The 14,263-nt window shown below is 36.7% G+C and overlaps 1 protein-coding gene across 2 annotated transcripts in view; it reads right to left on the bottom strand.

The window, feature by feature from the left end:
• LOC129750760 (DENN domain-containing protein Crag-like) overlaps positions 1-14,034 on the bottom strand; it is a 119,051-nt gene extending 105,017 nt beyond the window's left edge. For both annotated transcript variants that reach the window (XM_055745785.1, XM_055745786.1), the window contains exons 1-2: positions 13,946-14,034; positions 12,274-12,817 (exon numbers count right to left, since the gene is read on the bottom strand). The gene's annotated coding sequence lies outside the window, so the exon portion shown is untranslated. The remainder of the gene's footprint in view (positions 1-12,273; positions 12,818-13,945) is intronic.
• Between the last annotated feature and the right edge of the window lie 229 nt (positions 14,035-14,263).

Raw genomic sequence — 14,263 nt, 5'->3', positions numbered from 1 at the left:
ATGTTAGGCTGTGTAATGCCTCAGGCAAATAAAAGCTACTGTGAGCTGAGCTTAGTTCTTACGATGTGTAATGCTGTGTTGTGTAACGCGACAGACAAATAATAGCCACTGTGGGCTGAGCTTTATTGTTACAATGTGTAATGCTAGGCTGTGTAATAGCCACTGTGGGCCGAGTTTTATTGTTACGATGTGTAATGTTATGCTGTGTAATGCCTCAGACAAATAATAGACACTGTGGGCTAAACTTTGTTATTACGATGTGTAATGCTAAGCCACGCAATGCCTCAGACAAATAACAGCCACTGTGGGCCGAGTTTTATTGTTACGATGTGTAATGCTAGGCTGTGTAATGCCTCAGAAAAATAATAGCTACTGTGGGCTGAGCTTTATTGTTGCGATGTGTAATGCTGGACTGTGTAATGTAACAGACAATATCCCAGAAACTACTCAACGCTTATAATTAAAATTTTGCACAGTGATAGTTGAAATATAAAGCCAACATGTCTTGAAATTTCCAAAAATCCTATCAATCAGGGATAAAAAGTCATGCGAGTTGCAATATTTGAGGGTTGGACTGAAAAATACGATTTCACAAAATGGAAATGGAAATTTGTATGGAAAAAAAATTACATATAAAATCATCCTGAAAATTCAAATTAGCATTGGAATAAAGTTTGTCTTTAGTAATTGGTTTCGCATATTTTTAAGCTACATTTTTTGCTAACATGAGAAGAATCTAAGTATTTCATTAAAAAAAAATTAAACCACTTCAAAATAAAAAAAAAATCTGAATCCATTGAAAAGTATTGAAAAATGACACAGGCTTTACTTGCTATAGAAAATAATTTCATGAAATGATTTTGCCAAGGTTCTACAAATCAACAAACTCATTTGCTGTGCAAAGCAGTTTTTTGCAATTTTTTTATTTTCATCGTACGGTTCAACAGCTTTCAAACTAGCAGGGGATTTTTTTTTATTATCTGACAATTTGCGCCGGGGGTCTTCAAATTTTCCCCAAAATTGAAAATTTGGTTCATTTTTGCGACTTTAAAACACATGTATTTTTTCAGATTTCTGACATTTTTATTTTTTGAGTTAGCTTCGGTTAGATTTTTTTGTAAATAAAAAATAACCATTTTTCAAAGCTACATAACTCTGTTGTTTCTCAACGGAAATTATAAAATAGCACATCAAAATGCATTGAAATTTTATCAGCTTTCCAAATAGAATAGTTGAAAAAAATTAAATAATGACCTTCAACATGAAAAGTTGTAAATAAACTTTAAATGGCGTCTAAAAGGACCGTCTGCACCACCGAATATTTTGCAAAAAATACCATTGTGTAGCTCGATTCATGATGCAACTTTCATCTGAAGACACCAAAATGGGCCATTAACACCTTGAAGAGTTAATGAGAAATAATGACAATAAATCTCTTTTTTTGCATCGAAAACAAACAATGGTCGAACAACTGCACTCACATATGGAGATAGCAAGCACTTCTAACAACATAGAAACAAAAGAACTTACCAAAGCAGGTAAAAAACACTACTTTTTCGTGATTTGTAGAGTGTTTGCAACAAAACTGACTTTAAATTTTAACCAAAGTTCTGAGTATCGTATTGTTTATGTGATATAACTAATAATGGGAAAGTTGCTTTTACAACCTGGTCATATACTATATAACTTATTAATTTTTCGATCAAAGATCATTGTGAAGCATAATCAATGCCAATAGTAGAAGGTTCAGTCCCTGTGTTTGGGATCACAAAAATGTGATTAAAAAAATGAAATATAGACGTGCTTTACATAGTTTTTATATCGGGAGCTAAGCACTGGACACCAAAATCATTTCCCATTGATCAAAAAAGTATGAGTAAGTGGCACAAATGTTGTAGAAATAATCAAAGAGCTCAGTATGGCCAGCCCAGGCTGTAAAATGATGAAAATATGATACTTTTACCGTATTCGTTTTCTACATTCGCCCAGTTTTGAGGTTTACCATACTAGAACGAACATAATTCGTCGTCAGTGTTTTGCTACCTCGATCGCTCACACACGAATCTTCAGTGTTCCACCGTCCATTTTAAATTAAATCTGGGGAATTACGGATGCAAAACTTAGCGCATAAACTTCTAAAAATGACAGTAAAACTGGGTATAAACGAATACGTTATTAGATTTTTGGATATAACATGAAGTCAGTTAAGCTGCAACAATCTACCGCCCCTTCTTTCATAACAGTCCCATATACAAAAATAAGCAAGCGAGACAATCAGCTTTTTCTGTTTTGGAATATATTTTTAAATTGTGACCACCACTTTCAGCATAAACGAAAATCGTTTCTAGGTTGTCATAATAAATCATTAGACCTGAAATTTTCGACATTGGGTTATTGGTAAGGTCGAGAGCACCATTTTTATTCATTATGGGACTGTTAATCGATCATATTTGAAACCTTTTTCGAATCTACTAGCATAACAATCCCATACAAAATATATTTTTCTCACCAAGCTACTTTCTAAGACTTAAATTTGATCATTTTTGAACTTCTAAATGCAATTGTCAGAAAAAGAAACATACTTTTGCAAAAAAATATCATGAATTCCACATTGTAAGTTGAATCATTTTACGATTTTTGATTGCATCCGATAGTTTTTCATTCAGGAAGTCATTCCTAAGAAAGTCAGACCTGCCTTCGAAAACTAGTGTGCATCATTCGACATCAAGTGAGTTAAAAAAATGTTTAAATGATTCAAAGCAATAAAGCAAAGACTATTTCGCCGAAAAAAACATTGAAAAGTAACCAAATCCATGGTATTTCACATATGGGACTGTTATTCAGGTATATTTCATATAGGACAGCCACGAATTGATATTTTTTTTCGAAATTTCTAGAACAAAACCTCTTTTTTTAGTCTTTTATGTTGAAGCCTTATGTTGACCTCAAATGACGAAAATTCATATGGGACTGTTATGCGAGTAGGGGCAGTCTGAAAAGGACGAAAAAATAGTGTTTTTTACCAGCTTTGATAAGTTCTTTTGTTTCCATGTTGTTAGAAGTGCTTGCTATCTACATATGTGAGTGCAGTTGTTTGACCATTCATTGTTTGTTTTCGATGCAAAAAAAGAGATTTATTGTCATTATTTCTTTCATAACTCTACAAGGTGTTAATGGCCCACTTTGGTGTCTTCAGATGAAAGTTGCATCATGAATCGAGCTATACAATGGTATTTTTTGCAAAATATTCGGTGGTGCAGACGGTACTTTTAGACGCCATTTAAAGTTTATTTACAACTTTTCATGTTGAAGGTCATTATTTAATTTTTTTTAACTATTCTATTTGGAAAGCTGATAAAATTTCAATGCATTTTGATGTGCTATTTTATAATTTCCGTTGAGAAACAACAGAGTTATGTAGCTTTGAAAAATGGTTATTTTTTATTTACAAAAAAATCTAACCGAAGCTCACTCAAAAAATAAAAAGGTCAGAAATCTGAAAAAATACATGTGTTTTAAAGTCGCAAAAATGAACCAAATTTTCAATTTTGGGGAAAATCTGAAGACCCCCGGCGCAAATCGTCAGATAATAAAAAAAAATCTCCAGCAGTCAAAAACGTTGAAGTTAAAAAAAATTGTTTGTATAACATTGAATATATTTTCTGGAGTACAAGTTAGGTGAGTACTTTACTCACATAAAATGTACAAAAAGAATCAAGAAACATTTAAAGTAATTTGGAATAATTTAAAAGTTATATTTTACAGCTCTGGTGATTTTTGAATTAAAAATTTTGTTATCCCATGCAAATTTCCAAACGAAATTAAAACGCGTTGCACTAAAGGGTGATAACAGTCAAAATTTGATCAAGGGAAAACGCGTGTAAATCGGTGAAATCGTTCATTTAAAAAATCAAATTAAATTTCTTTTTGAAGTTTAATTAGTTTAAAATTCAGGAAAAATATTCAGTTAGGCTTCCCAAATCCGAATTGCCGGGCCTTACGCTTAACCCCTGCCATCAGATTTTGTACAGCCACCTTGTCCACCTGCTTCGCCGCCGAAAGCCAGTTTGCCTTGAACTGCTGCTCGTCCTTAGCAGTTTTTTTGGTCTTTTTTAGATTCCGCTTGACAATATCCCAGTTAGTTCCCGCCAGTGGGCGGAGCTCTGGCGTGTTAGGAGGGTTCTTGTCCTTGGGAACCACCTGCACGTTGTTGGCTGCATGGCCTTTTTACCGTAATGGCCAAATCCGGCCAAAACAGTACGGAACAACCGTGTTTCTTCAGGAAAGGCAGCAGACGTTTATTCAGACACTCTTTCACGTAAATTTCTTGGTTGACACTCCCGGAAGCTATGAAAAAGCTGTTTTTCAAGCCACAGGTACAGATGGCTTGCCAAACCAGATATTTCTTCGCGAACTTTGACAGTTTCATGTGCTTGAAAATATCTGCTACCTTTCCCCTTCCTTTTGCCGTATAAACTCCTGTCCCGAAAGCTGCTTGTAGTCGGCTTTGACGTGGGTTTCGTCGTCCATTACCACGCAGTCAAACTTCGTCAGCATCGTCGTGTACAGCCTCCGAGATCGCGTTTTGTCCGTCGTATTTTGTTTATCATCGCGATTTGGAGTCACTACCTTCTTGTAAGTCGATAGTCCGGCTCGTTTTTTGGCTTGATGCACGGTTGTAGACGATACACCCAGCTTATTTGCGGCATCTCGGAGAGAGAGGTTAGGGTTTCGCTTGAAACTACCTGTAACTCTCTTTGTCGTCTCAGCGGCTTCCGGTTTTCGATTTCCTCCCGATCCAGACTTTCTGGCTGTCGACAAACGTTCCCCAAACACTTCAATTACATTTGTAACGGTTGATTTGGCAACATTTGATATTTCCTAGGACGGCATTTGACAACTGAAGAGTGAATTTCAAAATCAAAATAGGAGCAACATTCTACACACACACACACCTGGAAAATGAAGGGTGTTCAGTTTTTTTAAATCCAAAATTGAAAGAAATAAGTCAAGTTGATATTGACCAAATTTTGAACGTATCACCCTTTATCTGAAGTTCGGTTATTTTGAATCAAAATCAAGCATTTTTTATGAACGTTCGATAATTTTTACACCAAAGTTAATTGTGTAATTGTGGGAGGAGGGATAAATTTTCAACAAAAACTTTACATAACCCCAACCTTGAAATTAATATTGTCCATATCATTTTCAATTTTTTTTTCGCCACGTAAAGAAACGGTTCATTATTCTGAAACCCATATCGAACTATCACAAGAATCTGCAGACATAAATCAAAATAATCACCTCGCTTCGCCGATCCAGTGTAACGAGTTCGATTTGCGTACCATGCACAGTAAATACGCGTTCAATCGATCGACCCTGTTATGGTGCTGCAGTAATTGATATTTGTGCATGTTTTCGTTCGTTCCTTTTCATCAAGGTAACGACAATCGGTGGACCGATAATGACAGTTGTTGCCAGTTGCCGCCGCCAGCCAGAGAGTAGTGGTATCGATTTCGTGTTGTGTGTGCAATATCGATTGCAATTAGGTTGGTATGTAGTGTTGTTTGCAGCAGCAGCAGTTCCATCCGTTCGGAAAAGCTCGAAAACACTCCCTTAACCTTTCTGTGCTTCGATCGCAGTTGGTACTGGCGGGGGTGTCAACCCCCTTTCGACACCTACCCCTGCATACTGGTAGCAAAAGCATCAGCCGCAAGACAAAACTGACTGCAGTTCCGTTTGCAGAGAACGACCGATGCAGTTTATTTTTTACTGCGACCAAGGTCTTTTCCTTCCATTTTGGCGTCATCGTCGCCTCATCATCACTTCACTCGAACGGATTTTGATATTTTATGGCCCTGTTGGCTTCTGCTTGCTCGCTGCTTGGGTGACTTGACTGGGGGCTGCTATACTTCTGTCGCTGGACCAGGGCCAACACGGATCAATAACTCGGTCACTGGTTTGTTTGTTTGTTTTGTCTTCGGTTGGGACATTTACAAGATACTCTCTCGGTCTAGGTGCAGATTGGATTTGGAATCCTCCCAACTGGAAAGGAAGGGATAATTTTTAAATTTATATTGAACTTTTTCCACTTTTAATCAATTTCACCAAATTTATAGATTCTTGGAGTTGTTTATGGTCAGTGTAGGAGCTATTAAAAAAAAGAAGCATCTTACATTTCTGGCACCACTGCAGAACATTTCTTAGAACTTCTAGTTAATAATTTTATAACTGTATACAACTTGTTAGAAAATCTCTAAAAAATTAGAGCTTATGTCAATTGAGTTGTTGAGATTAACTTTTACATCAAGGTTTAGTTTTACATGGTATTTTTTGCACGATTACACGACTTGTTTTACACGGTTTTCGGTGACAAGCTCAGTTTTTTACACCGTTTTCGCAATTAACACGGTATTCGAGAGAAAATACCTATAATACTTTTCAAGGGACAACATTAAAAAATTCAAGAAGTTGGATAAATCTAATCTGTGAGGTTTGGAAGGCGAGACCTGCGATGTTGGACCTGCGACATGAGGCTTGAAACTTGAGATCTGAGTTATAAGACATGATAAACGGGACTTAAGGCATGACATTTTAGACCTGAATCTCATGTCACGGTTTCTTTTTTTGGATCTTTGAAAATAAAAAATTGTCATCTCTGAAATTTGCCACATTTTAGAGGAGACTCTCCTCTATTCTAACGAACTATTCAGAGAAAAAACAATCGAACTTGCTTCTCTCAACTCAAAACTACCAGTAGTGATTGTTCATACTTCATGCTTCGTGGTGATCAAGCAGGTATAAAGAATCGATTGGTTTCGATTAACCGAATTAGTTGCGCAAAAACACTATAAATAACACAACTTTAAGCTACAAGAACTTACTCAGTCAAAATCATGGAGTACATTTTGAAGTTCCTACTGCTGATGTTTCTCAGCTGTAAAGCCTTGGCCAAAATCTCAAGTCCCTACTGCAATTGTGAGTGCTCAAAACGTCAGCAACTGAACCTGGAAAATTTTCCCAACAACTGTGCCAAAATCGTTTCGGTGAAGTACGGAGGCGATCTGATTGCTGACGTGGATCGAGTCTACAAATGGGACAAACTCCGGTGGGTTTACGTGACAGATAACCCGGTGAAGGTTCATTCGGCTGAATGGTACTTTTACACCAAAGATTCTTGGAACGTATCTTATGCTCTGCGGAACGTTAAGCTGAATGAGTGGCTGATGGTGGGCGATGATGAGGGAGCTAGGGCTGCCGATAAACGAAGGGTCCTGACAGATAGGGCCATTATGAAGATCCTGAAGACGGCCTATTGGCAGTTCATTCCGGCTTGGGATGGCTCAAGGCCGGATCAGTACCGGATTCGGAACTCCTGGTCCGGAGAGTTTTTGTACGCAGACGACGAGGTTCATCATTCGCCGATTTCCAATGGGCGCATGGCAGTGGTTTTGAGAGGGCAGACTTACGATACTAATCAGGACAAATTTTGGTGGAAACTGAAGCGTTGCTATTCGCCGGTTTGAAGAGCGGTTATACGGATTTTCCTGGGCGTGGCAGGAATTTCTTCACAAATAAAAGTTTCAAATCATGAGTCAAAGTATTGGAACAATAACACATATCTGTAGTATCTTATAGAATATTTAATCAGATCGATCGAAAAATAAAAATAAAACTTTTTTCTCAAATGTTTTCGATTGTTGAAAATAAGCAGTTTGTTAAAAAAAAATCGTAGAATACAGTTGAAATCAAAGATAAATAAATTGAATTATTGAAAAAAAGCTTTTCAGACTCATCTAAACACAAATGAAAGGTATACAGCCATAATATGACATTATTGGCGCAAACATTGGTTTATATAGGGTACCTTTTTTTGGTCATCAATCCACATTTTGAGCTCCACTAATATCCTTAGTGCAGTTCCGTACTACTCTTTTTCCATCATATTCACAAAAATCAGGAAAAATCTGGCTTATTTCAAAAAATCAGAGGAAACGGAGACTTATCAGGTTCTCAGTTTGGGGTTCAAAAAATCAGGCTAATCCTAAAAAATCATCCTGGCAGAGTTGCCAACAATTTTTTTTCAAAAATTAGGGACTGGTGATATAAAAATCAGGCTACGTCAAAGTAACGGAAATTTCACTCAAAGTGATGACCTATTTTTGGTCGTCGCTCCTTGTTTCCATTTCAGCAATTGTATATAATGCGTTCCTTACTATCCATTTTACATCGCATTCGCAAAAAACAGGCAAAATCAGGCTTATTTTCAAAAATCAGGGAAATCATATGGCTTATCAGGTTGTCAAGCTGAGCCTCGAAAAATCAAGCTAATCCTGAAAAAACAGGCACATTGGCATCTCTGGATAGACCAGTTAATATGCGCCTTCGCTGCTGGCCGCTGGCTGCCCTTGCAGGTATTCTGCTTTCCTAGAATATTACAACTTCGAATCTTAGTTGCCGGTAGAGCAACGTCTAGTCGTGGCCTCGGGGCATCGAGTTATTTATCATTTCGAAGGGTTGCGGTTCAAATCTTGTATCAAGGCTTTTTTTATAATTAGGTTATTTGATTATTTGAGTAAATTTCCGATTAAAATTTATTTTCTTTTTAAACGCGAAGGATGAATTCTCTTGCTCACGGACAAGAGAAAATTTGAAGCTAAGGGCGCAGAGAGTCCGAAGTCTGAATCAGCGATGCCAACCTTCCATTTTCCATGCTCCATTTTTCTGGAATCTTCCAGATTTTTATGTGTCATCCAGAAATACAGACCGCATGTTGTCTGGTCCAGACTTTTCATAAATCATCCTGATTTGTCCAGAAATGTCTATCTATTCAACTTCAATGATTCTGTCATGAAAAATTTGACTGTTTTGGACCCTGTAAATGTTAATAACAGGAAACACCAATCGATTCTGCCGCTCACCGAATGTTTCCCAAACCTTATCAGTCGTGACATCGTTGAAGAAATTGATCAGGAATTCAGAGGGCTGCGGAACATCGACTTTTCGGATTACTCTTCAGACGAAAGAACCAGTGTGATTCTGTTTTGGAACAAGATCTTGACTACGACTAGATGTACCGGAGAAATGGATTTTCCGCATCTAAAGAAGTTTATTCCAAGCCACTCCTAGCTTTACCTCATTCGGCAGCTTATGTCGAGCGCTTGTTTTCTGAGTATAGTATAAATAAGACCAAATCAAGGAATAAATTGAACGTTTCGACCATGCGTGGAATATTGGCTACAAAAAACTATGTTAAGCTTGACTCTGAGGATAATGAACTGGTGAATATTTCTGCTACTATTAAATCTAAGTACAATGTCGCAATGTATTTCATTTTTAACTATCTAGACAAATCCAGACTTTTTTATTGCCAACTTCCAGAATTTACTAAAAAAACACCTGGCAACCCTGGTCCGAATGAACGCAAATAGTTGGATAAAGCACTTTCTGTGCGTTTGTTTTTTTTTTTGCTCGATTCCAGTTTTGTCGGAGAATATTCTCAGAACTAGAACTGGCTGAGAGAAAATGATTTCGAGCGAGTTATCTTGATCGTCATTGGAAACGGATGAGAAGTCTTCGCGTTCTCACATTTATCGCTTATGTTGAACAAGTGATAAACCAATTATCATTATCAGTTCTGCTCGAGTTCCATGTGAAAACCGGTAGCACAACATGGAAGGCAGCAGAATACCAAAATAAGGCGGGGTCTGGTGATAACCGAATTAAGAGAGAAGAGGAGAATTGTGAGCTGAACAGAAGGTCGTTCAAATTTGTAATGGAACTTCAAAGTTTTAATAAGAACTTAAATTTTGGGCTGAATAAAACGAACTTAAGCTCATTGATTGAGCTGATTAAGTTGAGTTTGACCTGTTTAATGAGACTTTTGGTAGATTGAGATGTCTCAATAGGAATAGACGGAGTCGATTTGGGTAATTTTTGAATTTCTCAAACCCTGGGGTCTAAAAAGCTTCGTTTTGGTTCAAAACTCATCCATGATTTTTTGCAGAATTTTTAAGTAACGTTTACGTGAGTAAATTTGAACTTTTAGGCTTTTATGGGAAAATTGAATATTTTGCACTGAAAAATCAACATCATTTTGTTTCTTCTGTGGAGCCGAGCCTGCTTATGGTTTTTGTACTAATTTATGAATTCTTTAAAGGAAATTTTCCGCTGAACAACTTTGTCGAAGTACAAAATATTCAATTTTCCCATACAAACCTAAAAGTTTAAATTTACTCATGTAAAGGTTTCTCAAAAATTCTGCAAAAAATCATGGATGAGTTTAGAAGTAAAACAAAGCTTTTTAGGCCCCAGGGTTTAAGAAATTCAAAAATGACCCCAAATCGACTCAGTCTAATGTTTCAAGTCATAAGTCCTTTATCTCTGTCGTGTTCTTATGTCCCAGGTTCAGATCTAAAGATATAAGGTTTCACGTCTTAGCTCTTAGACCTAAGATCTCAAGTTTCAGATTTCATGTCTCAGGTCTCATTTTCTAGGCCTCAGGTCTCAGGTTGCAGGTTTCATTTCTGAAGTCTCAAATTATTTGACTAGTTGTCTCAAGTCTCAGAGCTCTTCAGAATCAGCGCGGTTTTTAAACGGTTTTACGCAATAAGCTTGGTTTATCACAAATAGTATAATGATAACTGGTTTGTTTTTACACGGTTTTTGGGAATTTACAAGGTTTTTAAACACATCTCTGTGCCATCTAATTAAAAAAAATAAATATTATTATTTTTATTTAAAAATTGCCATTCAGGCCAAAAACAGAAAAAATAATGAATTTGAAAAACAATGAAATTTCAATTTTGTTTTGTACGAAATGCAAGTCAGAAATATTTCACATGGGTTATATCTGAAATCCAATTTAGGTAAAGTTTTACTACTATCAACATGTAGCAATCGATTTTGGGTTATACTTGTTCCTTTAAGTTATAAGCTCGAATTTTGTTCAACAACTTATTTTATGTTGTTTTTTTTTTGTATTGATTTTTATAATTAATTTTATAATTGCCTGATCTCCTTCTTCTAAGAATTTGTTTGAGAAAGTGTCCATGTTGAAATTGGAGAACGATACTAGCACTACTAGCAGTTATTTTGGCACGTTCTGAAATGTTCACTCCTAAACTTTATACATACATTGCTTTTGGAAGATGAATGTTAAAATTGGCGAGTGAACTTCCTTTATTTATTTGTAATTGACTCTGTTACGGGAATGGTAAACAAAGATTTAACCCTTCGTTTCATGATTTTTTATTTTTCCTTAAAAATTATTTTAAACAATTGGAAATGAATTTTTTTTTGTCATTTTGTACATCAAGAAAAAAAAATTAAAATGAAATACGATTTTTCAATTATTCCATACATTAATTGTTGCAAATTTGTTACTTTATGTAACGAAGGGGTAATTTGTCTAATGACAGCCATTTTTGAATAATGCAAAATTCATTTTCCGAAAGCCACGGCACCGATACGGTGCAGTATCTCTCCTTAAAAGATAACGAAGAAAATACCCACATACAGTAAGAAAAACCCAAAACGTTCAAACAGCGGCAACACTCTTATCTACATACGTTTTTCGCTGTTGCTGCACCACGTTGACCAATTTCGCTCGATTATTCTGCTGAAATCATAATAGAAGCGCCTCGCTGCTCGTGTAAAAGGTAAGGGTTACGTGGCGCTACGGTTATTACTGGAGACTACCGTCTACAGTTCTACACATTTAATCGTCAACGCCTCTTCTAAAGATGATTATAAAATAAAGATTCGGCGGGAAGCTACACGTGTGGGCGTTATCTTCCCGTTTAATTGGTTAGAAATTTAATTAGTAGGTCGGCCTACTGAAAGTTCTTCGTTTGAACAGTTTGTGATTAAGAGGTGTATTAAGTAGATATCTGATTCCGCCGCATATTTGCATACAAAATTGTGCATTGTACATCAAAGTTTACTTTGCAATTTTCTTTGTGCAGGAAGCTAATATGTTTACAAAGATCGGCGCACGTAGTCTAAACTTGAAGCGCGCTTTAGCAGAAACTGTAAATGTACCTCAGATAAACAGTCATAGAGTTGTGAATTGTTAAAAAGTTTTTCTTCTAAGGATTATTATTCAATGTTGAGTAGATTTTACGATTAGATACTGGAAAAATCAGAACCATTTTTAATGCCAACGACCACCAATGCAACCTTTGCAATATTCCTCCGGTAGCAATGCAGCAAATCAATTATTGAGCTATTTGTACGAGTACAATAACGGATATAGCGATAATATACCTTACCTTGGGTGCTGATGGATGTTCTCTCTCGTTTTCACCTGCTTCTTATCAAATCGCTGCAACGGTATTTGTTGGCTGTTTTTTTTCTTCTATTTTTCTGTGTCAACAACCGGGCCCAGTTAGCTACTGTGCTGCTACTATTGGAATCGAGAATAAATCCTATTTTTGTTGCTTGTTGTTTTTGTCACTGTTGTTGGTTTTTTCTTTCGAAAAAAAAAACGGCCTGCTTTTCCAATGGGCACAGATTCAGTATCCTGGTGATGGGATGTTATTTTTCGATTTGCTTTTCCTTTTCTGGCAGACTACTTCACACACTGTTTAATAGTCGTCCGGTACTTTTTTCTTTGGATTCCCCGGGTCGATATCTACGAACCGAATCCAAAATAATCTTTGATTTGTGTTTTTCTTCTTTTTTTCTTATGAAGTGATGAGGGTGGTGTGGCACACCTGGACGTGTTTGTTTCCAAAACTTTCACAGACAATTAAGTTATCCAATGGGCATGTTTTTCTATTATGATTTAAGCACTAAACTCCCTTAAAAAAAACAACTGAAAGTTATATTTTCGAAAAAAAAACTTCTATTAGCTTCATACAAATAACAGATTAATTTAATTTGGATTTTGTTAAAGGGTGTTGTAGAAAAAAGAGTTTTAGATCATAGTTGTTTGGAGTTATTGGGATTCTTGTTTCCATGAATCAATTTTTGAAATATGGATTAATTTTTTATGGAGAAAGAAAACGTTTTGCTACGAGTATTTTTCTCTTCGTAACAAAACTTCGCACTCTGTTGCTTCCAATTTGAATTCCATTTCCCATAAGCCGACGTCGTCTCGCTTCTAGAACCACTCTTGAGCTTTCAGACAGTAGAAAAACAACTTGATTTCAAACATGCACACACGCTTAAAATCACGCAAATGGCCACGAATACCAGTTCGAGAACAGCCAGGCCAGGCCAGGCGGCGACGGAATTCTTCTACACAACTGTGAAAAAATGACAGTGCCCGATAATCAGACAGAATGTGCTTCAGAGGTGAATTTCCTGGGAAAATTACCTTAGCAATCGATGCACGTTACTATCAAATACTATCGTCAAAACATTGGAAAATGATTCGTTCGATTTGTTTTACATGTTTGTTGCTGAGAAGGTATGTGTTCTGTGAACAAAACAATGCCTAGTTTAACTACTTTTTATTCTAACAACTAGAGGTAGGAAGGGTAGTAACCATTAACAACAACAGCAACAAACACACCTGAAAAAGGTTTGATCAATCTCATTATAACTCTTTCTCTAGTGACCATAAACGGCTCAACAAAAACAAAGCCTTCCTAGGAAAATATCCTGAACGAATTAAAATGATGCAAGAATACTATCGAAATACATCGAATTCTACATTAACAGGCTAACAATGACGTTTTCATACACACAGTTCTGCATACATTCCCGGGAGCCCCCCCACAAACAACCCCTCGGAAAAGTTCCACTCAAACCCAAGAAAGAGGGAGCAGGACACCAGTCAGCCCCCCCAAATACAAGGACTACTCCTCTCGACTGGTTGTTCGTTTCGTATCCAGTAAGCACCAGAACGAGAGACAAGGATAACAAACCGAAATCAACCAACCAACAAAAACCAGCTTATGGCGAACTGTGAGATAATGCACACAAACACGTCACTCACACTTTGATAGCCGCCAAGAACACCGCGCGCACACTTGGACCGAAATTCGGGGAGCAACTACGAAACACAACCGAACGCAACGAACTCTCGACGAAGACTGAAATGAGCGAATGCGAATCCTAATGAAAGAGCACTCGCCTTTGGATTTTGGATCGCTCATTTTTGTAAAAGAGAATTGAAAAGATAAATCCACCCATCAGTTTAGTGAGTTCTTCGTTATCTTTTCTGTTGAAATTTTTAAAAAGATTTTTTGAAACAAATAGACATATCATTAAAAAGGAAACCGATAGTCTTCAACATAAAGCAAGTCAGTTATTT

This window comes from Uranotaenia lowii, chromosome 3 (genome assembly GCF_029784155.1).
Source record: "Uranotaenia lowii strain MFRU-FL chromosome 3, ASM2978415v1, whole genome shotgun sequence".
In the NCBI taxonomy this organism is placed as follows: domain Eukaryota; kingdom Metazoa; phylum Arthropoda; class Insecta; order Diptera; family Culicidae; genus Uranotaenia; species Uranotaenia lowii.
This window is presented reverse-complemented; position numbering and strand designations above follow the sequence as displayed.